General features: G+C 31.5%; 1 protein-coding gene across 1 annotated transcript in view; it reads right to left on the reverse strand.

Moving 5' to 3' along the window:
- LOC143206192 (sodium-independent sulfate anion transporter) overlaps positions 1–7,008 on the reverse strand; it is a 35,286-nt gene extending 28,278 nt beyond the window's left edge. The window contains exon 1 of the mRNA XM_076419017.1: positions 6,861–7,008. The gene's annotated coding sequence lies outside the window, so the exon portion shown is untranslated. The remainder of the gene's footprint in view (positions 1–6,860) is intronic.
- Between the last annotated feature and the right edge of the window lie 13,781 nt (positions 7,009–20,789).

The following is a 20,789-nucleotide window of genomic DNA, read 5'->3' on the forward strand; positions in this document are numbered from 1 at the left end:
TCAGGGAAGATTTATATGGTGAGATAACAGAGAATAATTGCAAGGAAAATAGTAAAGATAACAGATTTGTTTTCCACTACAACATGCCCTTCTCCCCAATAGTTTCCCTGTCATAAAGTATTAACATCTTTGTTAGTTGTCAAGTATTTTATAGTCTATTAAAAGTTTTTTTAATAATGCGTCGTGGATATTTGTGACGTCGAAACATTACAATGTTGCCGCATCAACTCTGAGTTTTAGTTCAGTTTGGCTGTGACATACACAAAAAAATTCTAATCTAAATAAAATAATTGAACAAAAATGTTACCAAATATAATTTATTTTAACATTATACTATATCTAAAAACTGTTAATTATACAGCTACAATAATTTATAGGTAAGAGTTAAAACTTCCTATCACTATTGTTTTCAAGAATTTTGCATACGTTTGACAGCTGGTCGTCGTCCGGTTGTCAGATGTACGCTAAATTATTCAAAATATTAGTTATAATTATTACAGGTTATAAACTGGCAAACATTCCTTTAGCCCTTTATTTTGATAATTTTTAATCGCTCCGTAATATCACTTTGTTTGAAAATGCAGAAAACAATAGATATTCAGGGTCACAAATTGATTGCGGCTTTAATAGGTTATTTTGAAAAGGAACGAGATAACGGAGGTCTCCTTTTGCCGGTAAATTCCGGTAGAGAGGTAATTATTTATGATATTAAATAATACCAGTCCCTCCAATTTTATTGAAAATACTTTTACCGGGTGTAGGAAACCGTGTTAAATATTACTATGGGTACTGTGAGTAATATTGCTTACAAAGTGAAGAATAATACGTTAGATTCACTCAAGAAAACCAGAATATAATAAACAGAATTCAGTGATTAATTTTATCAAAAATGGTGTACACAGGTAGTAGTAGAAGAAATAAAAATACAGTGATACCAAGATGACTTGACAAGTAAACACACCATCGAAGGAAACAAGAACTAAACGAAAAAAGTAAATATGCTCTCGAATGAAAGTAAATATTAGATGTACTATAATGTTAAAATAAATTATATTTGATAATATGTTTGTTGCCAAACTGAATTAAAACTCAGAGTTGATTTTTTTCTCAAACTTACTTATATTACTTATCACTAAAGACTTACTTATCTAAAAAAGAAACAGATTATCCATAAATTATGACAGACTGACGCTAGATTGGCAAATGTTCTGGAGTTAGTCAAGTTAAGTATTAGAAATAAGAAACTTTTGAAAATCCATCTATATGTTTCGATATATGATCGATATGTTTACATGTTCATGTAATCGAGTTTATATGGAGATTTAAAAGATTTTGAACAATAATCGTTGCTCACATTTTGATCACGCAAATTCCTTCTTTGGTCAAAAAATATATACTATAATTATAAAGTTCTAGGCTATAGAAAATGTTATTACAGTTTCATCATTACAGATTAACATGAGTTTAAGATTAAGACAATAAAGATATTTACGAAGTGTAGTCAAGCTATTTAGAGTGAGGAAATATTATAGATATAATGCTAGAAATTGTACAATCATGGAAAATATAGGGCAGAATCTTCAGCACCGACTTCAAAGTGATTAGTTGGTAGTAGTTAAAATAATATTGTAAATAGATAAATAGGTTTAGGTAGGTATTAAGTTAAATTGTGTGTATATAGTAGAATATAAAATACGTGTAGTAGATAGGTTAAATAAGGGTTTTGATTATTTTTATTTAATTAATACATCGATTATTATGTACATATTCTATGTTTTTTTTTTGTGTATTGAAAATATAAGTTTGATTATATTTCATTTCTAGTGAGTTCCTTTTTTTTTTAAGTCGGTTCAATTTTTTTGTTAAAAATATTTTATTTTTCTCTTTTTAGTGTTAGATATTTGCTCAATAAATTACGCAGTTATTTTATTTAATATTGCATTGGGTAGGCCAAGTAAAGGTGCAGCTATTATGAGGAAAAATAGTAATAAAGAAACAATGATTGAAAATATGGAGCGCTTCAGCCCCGGGGTCCTCTACCTAGCCTAGGTGAATTGATTGTTCTAACTAATTAACAACAAAAAGTTTTTGCCCCCGTCGGAAATCAAACCCGCTACTTCCGTTTGGCAGGTAAACGCTTTAGCCATTACACCATAGAAGCAGTTGTACACAATATTTCTACGAGGTCTTATATGCTATAGTTAGTGCTTAAAAAGCAAACTGAATGGCTTTTATACTGAACGACTTCAGATTTTACGTCACATCAGCTCAGCAATTACATTATATACAAATATCTGATTATTTAAGATAATAAGTATGTGAAAAGTTTGTATGTTTTGATTTGGTTGCAATGGGACCACCTCGGAAGTGCACTCTTTCGAATAAAAAAAGAATTTTAAAAATCGGCCCACAATTGTTATATGCAATTATTATATGTTATATACAGCCGAACATAGAACCTCTTCCTTTTTCGAAGCCGGTTAGAAAATGGATTGTACCTGTATCACCACTCTAAAATATGTGCATATTACTGGGAGACCAAAAGAAGAAATATAAAGCTGGACTTATTAGTGATATGATAAATATATATTGGTTTTACATTTAATAGTTATTGCTATTTTAACAAACAAAATGCACGAATACAATGATCATACACTCATTGATTTAAAATCGTTTCATCCTGTAGCTTTTACCCAAAAATTATTTTAATATGTCTGTTGCTTCCATTCGCTGCCATCAAATGTACCTTTTCCCATACTTTATTTCTTTATTACTATAGAGGTGGAACCTGTTTGTTAAACTGGGGAAATCCAAAAGCCAACGAAATGTTCAGTTATATAAAAACAAAAGGATACGTTTTAATTAGATAGTTTTGTTTGATATATACGTATATTGGTACTATTGATGTTGTGTAATGTTTTGTTTTCAATTACAATTAAATTAACATAATTAAAATGCCGTAATAACACTATAATCTTAAAAGTGATAAATAATAAACGTTCTCATATCGTTTGTTTGTTTATTCGACGTAGAACAAATGGAACTTAGTTAAGCATCAAATTAGTCATGTTTTAAGATACCAATATAATCAAGGCCACATTACTACCTAGGATTAGGAATCATGAAAAGCTAGATGTGAAAATTTAGATGGGTTAGAAGATTTACAAGTTATTATAAAACAATGATGCATTTCTTTAAAGAGTGATAATGAATTGTGTAATGGATATTTATTAATTGAAATCATTTTTAAGAAGTATTTATTGAGAAAAATGTCTACAAATTTCTCCTATTCTTCTAGTAACATGACGATATTTTATTGAAAGAACGATGCAGGTTTCGCAGCGATACAATTATAGGTCCATTGTCGCACTTCTTCAGAATTTCTAAACCGTATGCCAGCCATGCCGTCCGATCTGAACAAGTGGTAATCAAAATCATGCGAGCTGCAATAGTGCATCCTGTACGAGTTTAGCAACGTGTGACCGAGCGCTGTCATGTAATAGGATGACGTTGAGTCTGTTACTCGCTATCGATGGTCTTCTTTGCAGAAATACGTTGTTCAGTTTCTTCTTAGAGGTTGGTAGTAATAGTTTTATTTGATTTTAACAATTCAAATTCAAAAAAGTTTGTAATTTACCACACTTTATTCCACCTTATGCACAGCAAAACTTGATGGCTATGAATCCCTTCGGTGTTGATGTGGATTAGACTTCGGACTAACCCATGACTTTTTGCGATTGTTATAACACAGATGCACTTTTCATTGGCAGTCACAACGCGTCACACAATAGCTTTTTTTTTGTCTGACAGGAAATTAAACCACCATGTTAAAATGTTTCGAAATGACATTTTCAGCCAATTTTTGTGGTAACTATTTTCCTTTTTTTTTGGTCGTTTCCGACCCTTATTGTCTTCGAACTTTTTGGTTATTTATGCCATTATCTGTCATTGTTATGAAAATTATCAATCGACGAACAAAAATATGAAACGACTATCAAAACGATAATAGGGATATGATGGATTAGCATCGCTATAATTGTTTGATAGACCTTGTTCATCAGCATATTTAATAAAATTATTCAACAAAAACAATCAATATCGAAACTATAATTTCGGACATTCCAGGATTAGCGTCTGTATACACTGAAGAAGTCAATAATACTATATGGATATGTTTATGTGGAGAAATAGCAAAACCATGGAGTTTTATTATAACAGGTAGTTATAGTAAAGTTCCCGGCCTGACACATAGAAGGCGCTATTAGCATTAGATCCATATGTTTTTAGTTAGTCCTAACCCGTAAAAGATGCGTGTATAAATTTGACAGCTGTCGGATCATTAGTTTGTGAATTATAGCATTTTGAGTGAAGCAACTTTTGTTATTGTGAAAAAAAGGATAAAAAGGAATTTCTCGTGTTGATAAAATATTGCTTTTTGAAGGGAAAAAATATAGTTGAAGCAAAAACTTGCCTTGATGTCGAGTTTTCAGACACTGCCCCAGCTATATGGTAAGTTTAGACGTGGTGAAATGAGCACCGAAGATTGTAAACACAGTGGACGCAGAAAAGAGGTTGTTACTGACGAAAACATGAAAAAAATTCACAAAATTATTTTGAATAACTGTAAATTGAAATTGAATGAAATAGCAGACACTCTAAAGTTATTAACTGAACGTGTACATCATATCATTCACGAATATTTGGGTATGAGAAAGCTCTATGCAAAGTGGGTGCCGCGCGAGCTCACTTTTGACTAAAAGCAACGACGAGTTGATGATTCGTAGCAGTGTTTGAAGATGATCAAGCATAATAAACCTGAGTTTTTGCATTGATATGCGACAATGGATGAAACATGGCTTCACCATTTCACTCCGATGTCCAATCGATAGTCATTCGAGTGGACTGCGTACGATGAACCCGCTCCAAAGTGTATGAAAACGCAACCGTCAGCTGGCAAGGTTATGGCGTCTGTATTTTGGGATGTGCACGGAATAATTTTCATTAATTACCTTGAAAAAAGTAATATAATTTAATTACCTTGAAAAAGGTAATATTGGACCGTTAAGGACGAAATCGCCGAAAAACGGCCGCATTTGAAGAAAAAGAAAGTGCTGCTTCAGACGGCAAAAATCCATGAACTGCGCTTCGAATTGCTTTCTCATCCACCGTATTCTCCAGATGTGGCCCCCAGCGACTATTTCCTGTCTCAGATCTCAAAAGAATGCTCGCTGGGAAGAACTTTTCGTTGAATGAAGTGGTCGCCGAAACTAAGACCTATTTTGTAGCAAAGGACAAATCGTACTACAAAAATGGTATCGAAAAGTTGGTGGGTCGCTATACCAGTGTATCACCATTGAAGGGAATTATGTTGATTTAAAAAAATTGCCAAAAAAATGTGTTTTACTATGGTATGCCGGAGACTTTTCAATTCACCTGTTACATATATTTTACTTATTTATCTCTGTTACGTAAGATCATTATGTTAAAGTAAAACCTAACCATAAACATAGAACTTAATATTAAAATTAACTTAATGAACGAATAATAATAAAATAATAATGAATGAATGAATTAATTGAGCTTAATATCTATTATTAAGTTTCATATCAAAAGGAGTATTTACGTCAAATCTTTCTACAGTTAAAGAAGATCTAACTGTCGATGAGATTTGATAATTATGTTAAGTTGACAACAATAAGACTTGATTCAAATAATTATTTTAATATTGAGTATTTAGTAAATCATTATTATTAAATGTAATTAAATCGATACGATAAATCTTATTACAAATAATGTAGTATTATAAATAAATAAAAACTAATAAAGAAGTAATTGAAGACAGTACTTCATGAAAACTAATAATTTTAACACATAGAGTAAGATGTAAGAGTTGAGAGACTTCTTGTCATACATAAGTAGAGGCTTGAATAGCAGCACTCACAATAAAAAAAATGTATATTATGATAGTTTAAACACAAGATAATATAGATTAAACTTAGCTTGAATAGTAATGTTTGCCTTTGCTAGAAGTTGTTATAGTTGTACACTTCTATTCCTACGCATATCACCGAAAATGGGTGGACAGTTTTAAATATAATATTGCTGTTCCAAAACCTAATACGTATGTCAAAGATATGCTATGCTGAATGCTAGCTGTTAACTTTAGGTCCAAAGATGTATATATATTTTGAATAGATCAATCACTTTTTATGATATTGGTGAGAGTTTATTCAAAGTTCATTCATTAACGAACCGACCCTACATTAGAAAATAATTACAAGCTTTTTATTTGTTAATGCGATTCTGAGAAAGAACTTTCATCTTCCGTTAGAAATTCGCTAAGGCAAAGAAGTAAATGATGCTAATTGATTTAAATATTAGTATCTATTAAGGTGAAATTCGAACGTGAAATGCATACTATCCATGGCCATGCCATATTGAGTAATATTTTCAGACCATTTTTGAACCATTAACATATTAAATGTTTCTTGATATGATATACAAACATGCTTATATTTATTTTATTTTGCTGAAGAAAAATAAGTGGCATGAGAGATTTGGTTAAAGAAAATCTAAAACTTTAAGTTCTTTTTACTTAAAACAAAACAATTATATATTAAAAAAGTATATTTGGTAAAAAATGTATAACTAGAGTTAAACTAATTTTTACGAGATGTGAACCATGCTAATTGATGCTGATAGTCCTGCTTCAACATCAGAATAAATTAGTATTATGTATTTGAACAATATTACTGATATTCTTATGAGTTTTAACCATATAGGTGGAAATTCGTTCTTAAGTAACATACCAAAAACAAAAGTAAAAGCTAATACCAAACAATAAACATATAAACGTTTACCTGAAATATACTATTATCATAAAAACCTTGTTGTTGCGACTACACAATCAGTTCGTAAGCAAATAAAATCCGTTTTGTTATAGTCACCGCACTACACAGTACCAGTTCCGCAATAAAACTTATAAAACCAAATAGAACTAGGATGACTAGTTTGGCAGTGAACACATTTAACACCGATTCTGATCGAAATACAATGGTACCATGATTTATACTTTCGGGTCGGCCAGTCAAACTTCGCTCAGTTAAAAATACGTTTAATCCATACAGGGCGACCAGTGGCTTCTTTTATGAAGATATTACGCTAAAATATCAACGGTACCTTCCGTGTTACAAATGTTGAATGATTTTGTTGTTCATTTGAGGTCGCATAATTGATTGTTCGTGATACGATTACATGAACTGATGGTCATACATCTATGTAAAGGTAAAACCTGTTCGGTTGGTTAAAAATAGCGTTTTTCGTAGTAGAATGGTCATCAGTATTTTACAGAATTGTAATTATTTCATATATAATATAACCACAAGAAATAGTAAGGTATTACTGAATATGTATATTTTATTTTAGTACAATATTTTATTCTTTGTTACTGATTTAAATATGTTCTTTTTAATTGTTTATTAGAGTAGATATAGCAGTAACTAGGGTTTATTTAGATTATTAGTAGGCCAGTTCGGTGGTTTAGTTTCGGTCTAGTTTTACTATAAATTATTGTTGGTGTCATGATGATGGTTTATTTTCACTTATTTAAATAACCGGAATCAAAACAATAATTTTCCGGTTTCGTTGGCGCAGTAGTTAAGGTGACAGGACGGTCCTTCTACTGTTGCGATAGTCGCGGGTTCGAATCCTGCTGGGGCATGAATAATATGTTTGTGATTGTAAATTTAAATGTCTTTATAGGCAACAGTGCAAGATCCGACAAGGAATAACCATCCCAGTCACGCCAGTAACCAAGCTGGGTAAGACCGGATGTCTTTTAGGATGGTCTCTAAGTTGGTCACTGGCCAATCGGTAGGCTTAAACCGAGGACTGTGATTTGGAGCCTACGTCAAACTGTAGGTCAAGTCCAGATAAAAGCTCGTTAGTAAAAAGGAGACAAAAGTATTTTAAACAAAAAAATAGGAAATATTTTTAACAAAAAAATTGAATCGACTTCAAAAAATAAATAAGGAACTCACTAAAAATTAAAAAATAATCAAACTTTAACACAAGAAAAACCTTTTAAAATAAAATATGTATATAATAATCGTTGTAATAACTATATAGAAATAAACAAAAAACTTATTTAACCTATCAACTATACGTATTTTATATTCTACTATATACATACAATTTAGCTTAATACATACCTAAACTTATTTATTATGATTGATGAACCTCCTACTTTTTAGAATTGGTTTTAGTCGGTTAAATATAAAAAAAATCAATAATTTTGATAAAGGAAAATAATTTTAATGAAGAAAAGAAAACAGGTTGATATTGGATTGACAATAGTTACGCCATTACTCCAAATATTTCCTGGCTTTGTTAAGTTGGAACTTCACTGGACAAAAGAATCAGCTACGATGGTAAGCTTTACAGTTTACGGTCACAACGGATGGGTTGAAGTTGAGGCGAATTGACAGCAGTGTGCAGTTCAAGGCTAGTGGAATTTGGAGTTACCAACCGTTCCGGGTATACCATAGAGATTTAGGTGGAAACAGTGCCATTTCGAATCATTAAATGTAAACTGGCTAATGAAGGTACTGGCGATATTCAAAAATAATTTTATGTCGTTTCTTTAGGAAGGAGATGTTATATCGCGTAACTGTTACTGTTCTGACTACGGAATACACTGAAGGTAATGCGTTGTAAGAATTATTTTTTTTATTAAAATTGTTATAGTGTTACTAGGCCTTGCCAACTAACCTGCAATTTGTATTTAGATTAACTTAAATCTAGGTATATATCTATGAGGACCCATGGGCCCTATCTTAGACTCTGGTGTAATAATGTTTATGTATTAACAATGCTGTTTTTCTATTAACTGCACTACACACTACACTACACAAGATAAAATAGTTTGATTCTTTTGAGTCGGTTCTGATGTTATTTCGATATTGACATGAGAATGGACTTTATTCTCATGTCTCTCTACAACTATTTTCATTTCATGGGTAACAGTTAGTATCTAAACTATGCTACTTAATTGTATTTTATAACAGTTTGTTATGTACTGATAACTGTGACTTCTTTACTTTTTTTCATGTCAATTCCGGCGAAGTTCTACATCAAGATTCGTTCCAAAATACTTAGCGTTGTTGCTATACCGAAATATATTATCACTTATTTTTATTTCACACAGATTTACTATCCTTAATTTTTATTTTCCAAGTTTGCATCCAATTACTTATATTGTCATTTGTTTGTTGCAATGTGGCTTTTTGCGCTATTGTCTTCGAACGTAAGAATCACAGTGTTATCAGCAAATATATCTATCGTGACATTTTCTATTTGTGGTATATCATATGTGTAGAGTAGGTAAAGAATTCGCCCCATTACACTTCTTTATGGTACACCTATGTTTGGTTCTTTCATTGTTTGGCTTCCTCTTGATTGACTCTAAACATTCTGGCTGTGATGTAAGGTTTTAAAAGTTCTGTGTGTGTTTTCGGTAATGTTTATTGTAGCTTCTGAACATGGCCGTCGAAGCCTTATCGAAGGCTTGTGCTACGTCTAAGAATGTGTTTGAAGATACCTTTCTACCTTCATAGTTTTAAGAGTGGTGTACCGAGTAAGATTCCCAAAAATAGATCGCCAGAGGGGCTTTAATATATAAAAACATTCAGTGTCGCTTTGTATCGTCGTTATAACAGGTCAACTGAAAAGTTTCCGGACACTGCCCCAGGAAAATCAACCATCAAGGATAGGTATGCTAAGTTTAGATGTGGTGAAATGAGCACCAAAGATGGTGAACGTGGTGGACGCCCAAAAGAGGTTGTTACCGACAAAAACATTAAAAAATCCATAAAATCATTTTGAATAACCGTAAATTGAAACTGAATGAAATAGCGGGCAATCTAAAGATCAACTGAACGTGTACATCATATCATTCACGAATATTTGGGTATGAGAAAGCTCTGTGTAAAGTGGGTGCCGCGCGAGCTCATTTTTGACCAAAAACAACGACGAGTTGATGATTTGAAGCAGAGTTTGAAGATGATCAATGTAATAAATCCGAGTTTGTGCGTCGATATGTAACAATGGATGAAACATGGCTCCATAATTTCACTCCGAAGTCCAATCGACAGCCATCCGAGTGGACTGCACACGATGAACCCGCTATAAAGCGTGGGAGGTTATATAATGGGCTGGCAAGGTTATGGTGTCTATATTTTGGGATGCGCATGGAATAATTTTCATTGGCATTGTATAGCTAGCATAGTTATTGGATCGTCTGAAGGACGAAATCGCCGAAAAACGACCGCATTTGAAGAAAAATAATGTGCTGCTTTACCACGACAATGCACCGTGTCACAAATCGGTGAAAACGATGGTAAAAATCCATAAATTGGGCTTAGACCCTTGAAGGGAATTATGTTGAATAAAAAAACTAATTTTGCCATAAAAATATATTTTACTATGGTAGGCCGGGACTTTTCAATTGACCTGTTATACTATAGACTGTATAAACTTGCCCTTATTTTGGCTATTTTTGGAAGCTTAACATGCTCCTTTAATAATATTAAAGTTCTTTAGGCATGATTTATTAAACTAATTTGGGATCCGGGCTGGTATTGGCTAAGGAGGTGTCGTATACCCACTCTTTATCAACATAGTAATGGAGCCAATTATGCGAAAAGTTTTTAAAAATAGACATTACAATATGATCACGTTCAATATGGTGCTATCCAATCTGATGTTTGCTGATAATAGGGATATATTCGCTAATACAGATGAGTATTCTTCATGATATAGTTCGCTCGGAAGACGAAAACATCAAGAAGTGTACGACATCAAACAGTTGCGATTAGTAATACAGGGGGAGGAAGTGGCATTTGTCACTGAATAATAAGTCGACTCGGCCAAGCTGCAGGAGGTTTTCTAAGATGGTGGGTGAGCCGCCTCCGCGAATTTCCTTGATATACCTACCACCATAAAAATTATATATATGTATTCTGTATGTATGTAATATTTTTCATAATTTTAATTTTCTACAACTTTCTCTATATATTTCTGGCAATACGGCGAAAATGTGTTGAAAAAGTTATTGGTTTAGACACATTTTCTCATTTCTTCAGCATTTCGAAATCGTGTATTAACCATGCTACATCGCCTTAAATCAGTGGTAATCACAAAATTGTTATGTTGGATGAATAGGCCAGATGTAACTGAACTTTTCATTCAAACTGCAGTGGTTTTTATCTATCCAGAGATGCAATTCATAAAGGGATCACTTTGAGTCTGTTAAATACTAGTTGTCAAGTTGTATGAAAAATACTATAAATTTCTTCAGTTGAAATCGTGGGACAGCCGTGTTAGCAGTTTCATTTGATTTTAGTAGTTTGTAATACATTACACCTTACTGGTTATGCAACTATATACACAGAAAGACGTTGTGGTCATGAATATTTAGCTTCAGTTGCTAATGTATATGGCTCTCCCGTAATAAACTGTAACCTTTTGAGCTTCAAATCGCCGTAATAGATTTACTTCTCATCGCCATCTACAATACACCACAGCAAATTCTTCTGTTTTGATAGTAAATAAAAATATGAAATGTTAATGTAATGTTGAAATAGTTCTAGAAATCTACTGGAAATAATGTATTTATCAACCAATAAGTTATTTGAAAGTTGAACGAGTTTGATCAGGCTTTTAATCCGATAATTCTTCGAGTTCATTGTTATTGATGCCAAGGCGCACACTTTTAAATTGTTGAAGCCAAAATCGGCAATTGGGATTTGAAGGATCAATATTACCATAAGTTATTAAAAGCGTTTATGGTTTTCAACATCCAATATCTTCAAATCGAACAGCAAAAGCAATGAATGTCGAAAATGTAATTTGGAGCAATTTAATTGATTATCTAGATAGATATAAAACTATTATTTTATGTAAGAGTTATTGGGTTGTTTAGCTATTGTTTTATGGAAAAAAATCCCAAGAAGTTAAAAAAATTTACTCAGCTAACATATATTATTGTACTATAAGCCTCCGATAAGGTCTGGCATAAGAGATTCCTACATAAAACTCTTTATCGGAGCAGTACAATGATCTCTTAAACTGCAACATCTCAGCAAAGGTACTTAGAGTTTAATAAGAAGAAAATTATTCAACAATCAAATAAACAATACTGTAAACCATTGTTTTCGGTCTTGTTCTTTACCCACTCTATACATGTGACATACCACCAACAGAAAATATACCATGGCACTACTGCGGCTACATATGCATATTGGAAACAATAACGAAGAAGCAACCAGAAAACTGCTACCCGCAAGTAATAATATGCACAAATGAACCAAGAATAAAACCAAATGAAGAATAAAAGTCAATATGTTTCTATACCGATAATTGTGAATAATTATATTATGCCATATAGTAGGAATGCCAAGTATCTTGTGGTGAATTTTGATTCAAGATTTCTTTGGAAAGAGCATACCAAAAAGAAATTGACTAGAAATACAAACAATATATACATTTAATAGATTATTTGAAAGAAAAACTAAATTATTCGTACATATTAATTTGTTGCTGTATCAGCAAATATTAGAAATTGTATGAACTTACGAAATTTAGTTATGAGTATGTTCTGCGATAAGTCATATAAACATGATACGAATATTTCGGAATGAAGCCTTGAGATTCATTATGGATGCACCCAGATGCTGTATGAATTTACTTCGAGACTTTAGGATTCCAACTGGCATAGAAGAAATTAAGAGATTCGCAACAAGACATGAGGAAATAACCTAGTCCCAGACTAAAACCGAAGTTGCAATTCTTGGATAACTCTGAGCTAGGGCGCAAACTCAACATGAAGGGACAGTACAAATGATAAAAACACTGAAAAATGCTAGTAACTTTTATTTTATTAGAGACTAAGGAAGGACTAATGTGTCTTCCTAAATAAGTACCTAGTTTTAAGTCACTGTAGAGTCAAATTGTAAATTAGTCGACAACGAATAGTAACAATACATTAATAAATAAAACATAGTTGTTTACATTTATACTAACCATTTTCATTAATAGATATCTGTCATCAAAATACAGGCAATCACCTATTATGTTCTTTTTAGTATCAACAATCGAATGTATAACTGGTAAATTAGATAAGATTATGTGCATAAGATCATCCTGTAAGAATTTTTTTATCGGTAAAATGTTTTCCGCAAATTATCGCTAAAAAATTATCGTTTTTTCAAGGTACATTTTCTATTGTTGTCTCAAACTATTAGTATGAAATTAGTGTCAGATCCGGCAATTTCTCACTATCGGCCTCGTATACTATGAATAATAATTATAATAAACACAAACATGTTTCATTAGCGCCAACTAGACTGTAAATATAGTCACATTTTCTAGACGAGACAAGTGAAAATTTAGAAATAGTCGTAAACCCAGAGTGATAAACCTTCTTTTGTGTCATGTGTTTGTTGCGATTTAACTTTGACCTATGTTGATATATAAGTATTTATTTTGGTTAAATTGCATGAAACTATAAAATATTTTCCTTGTGTGATAATTAAATAATTATAAAAAGTGTACATTAAAATTTTCCCATGTAGACCTTGAGAGATTGGTCTATGATGCTGTATTTCTATCTATTTACATTTAATCTTTCACCAAACTATACTTCGAAAAGAAAGATTTGCTTTCGTTTAGTAAGGATTTGCTATAAAAATTGGCTCGGTAGCTTAGTGATCAAAGACTACAGAAAAATGCTCAAGATGTAGAATATGGCTAGTTAAGCTAGTTGAGTGTATACGCACTTAAATAAATTGAATAACATTTCAATTTAGTTTGGTTATGCATTATTACGTTTATATGTATTTAAAACATTGACAAAAATGAAAGCACCAAAATTTATGTCAAATATAGTGTATGTCAATATCGAAGTAACAACATCAATATTCTCAATTATCTATATTCGCATATTATTGATGTTTTTTCTTTTGTTGGGATTTTTTACACCACCAATGTGCCCTAAATGATCCTAATGCATCCTTGTCTGGAATTTTCTCTTGTAATATTATACTTGTCATCTACTAGCATCTATATACTTAGCATATTCCAAACATGAACAATTGTGTATGCAACAGTGTCATTATACATTTCATATTATTATCAAAGATATATGCTTACACATGATATTTTTAATAACCACTAGAAAGAATGCTACTAATATTGATACACACAAATTTATCATTCTTTACGAAAAACTTTTAGATAACTAATATAGTTATATTTTACATATCCTGCCATTATGTGATCATTGATAATTATCCTATCCTGGTAATTTTGTTGATGTTGTCACATCTAGAATATATTATAGTTTTTATTCATATTCTCAATTTTAGCTATGTTTTTGAATGAATTTTTTTACGAATAATAGGTAATATATTATCAGGTACTTATTGGGATTAATATTTATTCATAAATTCAATTTGTTATTTCAGTTTCGCTAAAATATCTTACTTAACTTAATTCTAACTTAATTCTTACTTAATTCTAAAGAAAATATAGAAGTAATATTTTCATATAGTAATTTTTATTTGGATCGCCGGAATCTGACTTCAACTTGAGTAGGTTGCTTCAGTTGATATTAATGACATTCTTCAACAATTGTTTCCAAAATTATTATTTCTAAAATGTTATAACCAAAATCCAAACGCTCATTTTGTGGGAAGAATATGTTCGTTAGTGCTTTTCTTTAAATTAAAAAAATTATTTATTGCAGTATTATTAATTCCACTTCTTCAGAGCAGGTAGTAAATATGTTATTTACAAATTAAAATATAGGGATGGTTTTTAACATCAGCTTTGTTGTAAACGTATTTGAACGATTTATAGGAATGTTAATTGTTGTTTGTGTGCTGATTTTGTTTGTTTGTCGTACAATCAGTACTATTTTGTAGAAGAAATTTGCACGGGAACAGAAAGTACTGATTTGTTTAAAACTTGTTTATTTTGAAGACTACATGTGAATGGATAGGATATAGGTTAGGACAAGATCATGCTGAAGTGGTAAAGGAAATGAATGAAGAGAGAGAGATGTTGTCCTGCTGGTCTCTTATACATAAAATATAGAGAAAATGAAAGAAGATGAGAGAAACAGCGGTGTAGGTTATTAATTTGCAGCTAGGCGGCTGGCAGTATAAATTTGGCAGCAAAGTTAATTTTGGTATACTCAGAATGGATTTGCATTTTGTGGAAATAATCAAGAAGATTTTGGATATTTTGGACTTTTTTTGGTAATTGTATACTTTCTATAAAAATAATTTCATTTATATGCAAAGGATTTCGGTTTACCTTTTTTTGACAAAGCGTCTCTTTCGAATTGGAATGAATTTTCCAACAAAGCAAACTCAAAAAACGTCTAAGCACGTGTTAAATATTTTTATTTTGCTATTTCTTATAGTTATTTTTGAGTTAAAGTAATTTGTTCAAATCTGAAGCAATCGCATAGGCGTCCCAGGATGTACTACTGTTTCAAATAGAATGTACAGTCTTCCTAGGGATTCTGCTCTATGTCAGAAATGGTCTTTAACAACAGATAATCAAAAACTGATCTCCTGTTAGGTCTTAAATATGACCAAAAAAGTTTGTAGTATGCATTTTACACATGCTGAGTACAAACCGAAATGTGGTCGAAAATACCATTGCTTTATAGAGATAAGCTTTACCGTTGTAATTTAAATTCTTTTATAATGCTAACTATATGTAATTGTTTTGGATTCAAATATAAAATTTATAGCAGGCGATATTATTCAATCTTCATTAGTAAGCCATGAAACTGTAAAGAGAACCAGTAACTGCAAATAACATTTAGGGTCACTTAATGAAGAGTATTTCCAAATTAAAGTGAAGTTACACATCTTTTCCTTCAACTTCAGCCAGCCAAGAACAAGGCAATGTAATCAAAACAGCTGTAAACTTATTTGAATGTTCTATACAAATCCCAAAAAGACTACAAAAAGGTAAGTCGTACAAAACGGATATTTAATTAAAATTTCGCTTGAAATAGCTGATTATGTTGCAGTTGCGATTATGTTAGCAATGAAAACACATTTGTAAACCTATCTGAATGTTATATACAAACTCCAAAAATGACCACTAAGATGTAAGTCCAGCTACATTACCCTTTTAAATTTTATGCAAACAGGGTTTCCTGAATTACATAATGCATAATTACATAATGCATTTAATTACAGGTTCTTTTAGTTCAATTTCAACCGACCTATCTCAGATCAATATCCCGTAAAGATTGGCAAATAATTTCAAATATCATCAAGTACATTTTAATATTATTTTCTTTATTATTTTACTTAAAAAATATTTTTTAGAATATAAATTATAATTCCATACACCATGAATGTTAATCGCAAAATATGTTGTCACCAAAATACTGTGGTTTATATATTAGGCAATTGGGAGTTTCTTGAAAAGAGTATCACAAGAATATAAAAGATAAGTCGGTGGAAAATCATTCGAACATTGTCAGTTCTTCTACTCAGAAGCTTGAGACAATTTTAAATAATATGAATGAGACGATTTTTATATTTATTATGTCTAAAATCCACACACAGCCCCAAAATCCAAAAGGGGGCGTTTTAGATGCGAAGAAAAACATTTTTGCATTAAGCTTCTTAAAATAAAGCGTCAAAAATTTTCTACATGCCTACGAGGAAAACGTTGTTGAAATTGTTGAATAAGATTTACTTCCGCCAAGGAGTTGAAACTGCCATATTTGATTAACTGAAGCTGTCAATGAGAATCTGAAGCCTATAAACAGGACAGCAAATGTGATATTTGACAAAATGTATTTGGATATGGGTGGGTATTTTATTAAACTTTATTTTTTTATTAATTACATCTTACATGAGGTATGCTTAGTATAATATGAATTTACGAATTATTTTATTACTACTGTTCTATTGTTTTTGCATCAATACACAAGCAAGCCGAGCTAAAGTATACTATTTAAGCTAAAGTTAAGAATACATTTATACACTAAACAAGTTCGTGTGGTTTGATTCGCTTCAACGTTCAACTTTTCATAGGTTACGTAGCGATAAGCATTGGTAATTAATCGTATAACTTTGCTTTGGGTATGTTCAATTATTAGTTGTTTTAGTGCAACCCTATATGTGCACACCATAGGTCCAAATTGACTTTATGATTGACACATAAACTAATTTCTTTATATTTAGGTCAAGTTGAGAGTATCTTCCGACTAACCAGTATAGTCGTTTGATTTTGAATTCTAATATGCTCTGATTTTTGTATAATATGATGTTTTCAATTTAATCTATCATCGAGATGTATTCCGAGGTATTTGGCTGATTCTACTTGAGGAATCGAGCATGTGTTAAGTGTTATAATTAAGTTTTTGTCATTTCGCCGCAACGCAAAATTAACATCGACAGATTTAGACATGCTATGAAGTTGTATTTTCTAGTCTCTGGTGTATTTATAGATCTTGCTACAGCTACCTGTACTTTTTCTGCAGCCTTAGGCAAATATATATATATATATATATATATATATATATATATATATATATACAAAAACAGCAAAGGGTGGCATCACTAAATATTAAAATTAATTCTATTATTTCTTAAAAATATTGAAATTAGTAGAATGAATATTATATAGTTTTGTATATTTTTTGTAAACCAAATAATCATTTGTTTTAGAAATCCAATTAAACTAGAAAATTATATAATCTCAGTATTGTCCCTAATAATTTGGCACCCACTGTAGCAGCTCGTATTACACTGTAACCACAGGCACAGCAAGATTTTATGGCCATGAGTGATTCGGTGGATGATTCTACTTTGCTACCCCTTAACTATTTTGGGATTATCGTAGTAGATCTAATTTTCGTTTCCACCCAGACTAACAGGTCAATTGAAAAGTCCACGGCCTGACACATAGATGGCGCTACTAGAATTAAATCCATATGTCCTTTTTGGTAGCCTTAACCCTCAAAAGATGCGTGTATAAATTTGACAGTTGTCTGATACTTAGTTTTTGAATCATAGCATTTTGAGTGAAGCAACTTTTGCTTTTGTGAAAAAAAATGGATAAAAAGGAATTTCGCGTGTTGATAAAATATTTCATTTTGAATGGAAAGATACAATTGAAGCAAAAACTTGGCTTGATGCGAAGTTTCTGGACACTGCCCCAGGAAAATCAACCATCAAGGATTGGTATTCTAAGTTTGGACGTGGTGAAATGATCAACGAAGACGGTGAACGTAGTGGACGCCCAAAAGAGGTTGTAATCGACGAAAATATTTAAAAAATCGACAAAATGATTTTGAATGACCGTAAATTGAAATTGAATGAAATAGCAGACACTCTAAAGATATTAAACAAATGTGTGAAAAACAATGACGAGTTGATGAATTGGAGCAGTGTTTGAAGATGATCAAGAGTAATAAACCCGAGTTTCTGAGTTGATGTTTGACAATGGGTGAAACATGGCTCCATCATTTCACTCCGAAGTCCAATTGACAGTCATCCGAGTGGACTGCACACAATGAACCCGTTCCAGAGCGTGGGAAAACACAACAGTCGGCTGACAAGATTATGGCGTCTATAATAAGTTTGAAGGACGAAATCGCCTAAAACGGCCGCATTTGAAGAAAAACAAAGTGCTGCTTCACCAAGACAATACACCGTGTCACAAGTTAATGAAAACGATGGCAAAAATCCATGAATTGGGCTTTGAATTGCTATTCATTCACCGTATTCTCCAGATCTGGTCCCCAGCCACTATTTTCCGTTGTCAGATCTCAAAAGAATGCTTGCTGGGAAGAAATTTTCATCGAATGAAGGGGTGATTGTTGAAATTGAGGCCTATTTTGAAGCAAAGGACAAATCGTTATACAAATATGGTATCGGAGATCACCTTTGAAGACAAGAGAGAAATTATGTTGAATAAAAAAATTGCCAAAAAATGTGTTTTACTATGGTAGACCGGGGACTTTTCAATTGACCTGTTAAGTTACAGAAAACTCTTTTTTTTCTGGTAATCAATACCAATCAGTGAAACCGTATAGTCATTTTTCCTTCTTATGAATCTTTCGTTTGACATCTGGAAACAGTGAATTCACCATCACCTAAGTTGTGTAAAATGTATCCGAATATTTTATTTAGAGAAATGTCACAATAACTGAATTTAATAGCTTTATATATTTACACTTTGCATTTTACATTTAATAATATATCTCCAATAATTTCAACTTTAGAATATTGGTTAATATATATTTGCCACTATATTTTATCACTACATAGTATAAAACAAAGTCGCCTTTTCTGTCCCTATATCCCTATGTGCGCTTAAATCTTTAAAACTACGCAACGGATTTTGATGCGGTTTTTTTCAATAGATAGAGTGATTCAAGAGGAAAGTTTATATGTATAATACATGCATAATATACTAAGGCAACATTGCTAATTTTAGAGGTTTCTAACGTGATGTCGTAAATTAACCTATTTTTTAGGCTTATTTAGCAATTAGCAAAAACGCTGCCTAACCCTACGAGTTAGATCAAATTAATGTACTACAGTATTGTACACCATAAAAAGGTCTACAAAAAAGTCCGCGATGGTATATGTTTATCTTTTAGGGATAACCCACATTAACCATTTTTATTGTTTACTTTTTACGTGAGAAAATGGCTTATTTACGAAGCTATTTTAAGCAATACGGCATTAATCCTTATCGAATTAAGTACCTTAAATACAGTGTGCAATTAATATAGATCAATATGGTTCCTTACAGCATGTAAATTAAACAAATATTTTCGGAGATATTACAAATTTAAAATTTGCGTTTAAAAATGTGTAATGTAATAAAAATTGTATGAATTTAGATATTCCAAAGATAGCAGGAAATCTTCATAGTAAGTATAGGGGAAGAGGAATTGTTTTACTCCAAATTTAATGCGTGCAGGCCAAGGGCAGTAATGAATGAACCAAAAATACTGGATCGATTTTAATCATGTTTTCATTGAGTGACATAGGCATATATATTTTATGCCCGTGCAAAGTCGGAGCGGGCCGCTATGTTTTTATATACAACGTTCATATTTTTTCTGTAGTGTATTTAATTTAGTATCAGCATTGCACCCGTGCGAAGCCGGGGCGGGTCGCTAGTATGAAATAAATAATTTCATACAGCAATTTTTATTAAGAAATCACTAAAATATTGAATAGGCTGAATATTTCTTCATAGAAGTGTTATTTACTGTGTGCGAAACATTTCATTTAAATAATAATATTGCTCGATAATTATTTCAGTTTTCTTATCCTCACCATCAAAATGTTTCAGTTGGTAAAGGCGTTCTTCATCAAGCACTGTAGATTTCTGTACGAAAAATGATTACAATAGCACTTTTATTTGAATTAACAAAAGAAAGGATGTTCGAAAATAATATTTTGTCTTGATTTGTATTATATACCTTATCAAGCTATGTCTTCAGTTTTGATTTATTATATACTTTACAATATTCATCTAGGGAACTAAATTATTTAATTAATATATTGTAATAATCTAATGAAATAATTTAGTTAGTGACAGATATTAACATTAATATTTACTCATTAACTGAAAACTGAATATACCAAATTGTTATTGTTATTATATGATATTTTTAAGATTAGGAGTTATCGAAAAAATGTTAGGCAATATTTTAGTAATTAATATACAAGAAA

Source organism: Rhynchophorus ferrugineus, unplaced genomic scaffold, assembly GCF_030347505.1.
Source record: "Rhynchophorus ferrugineus isolate W39M unplaced genomic scaffold, kcgeb_rfMv2 rfM1, whole genome shotgun sequence".
NCBI lineage: Eukaryota > Metazoa > Arthropoda > Insecta > Coleoptera > Curculionidae > Rhynchophorus > Rhynchophorus ferrugineus.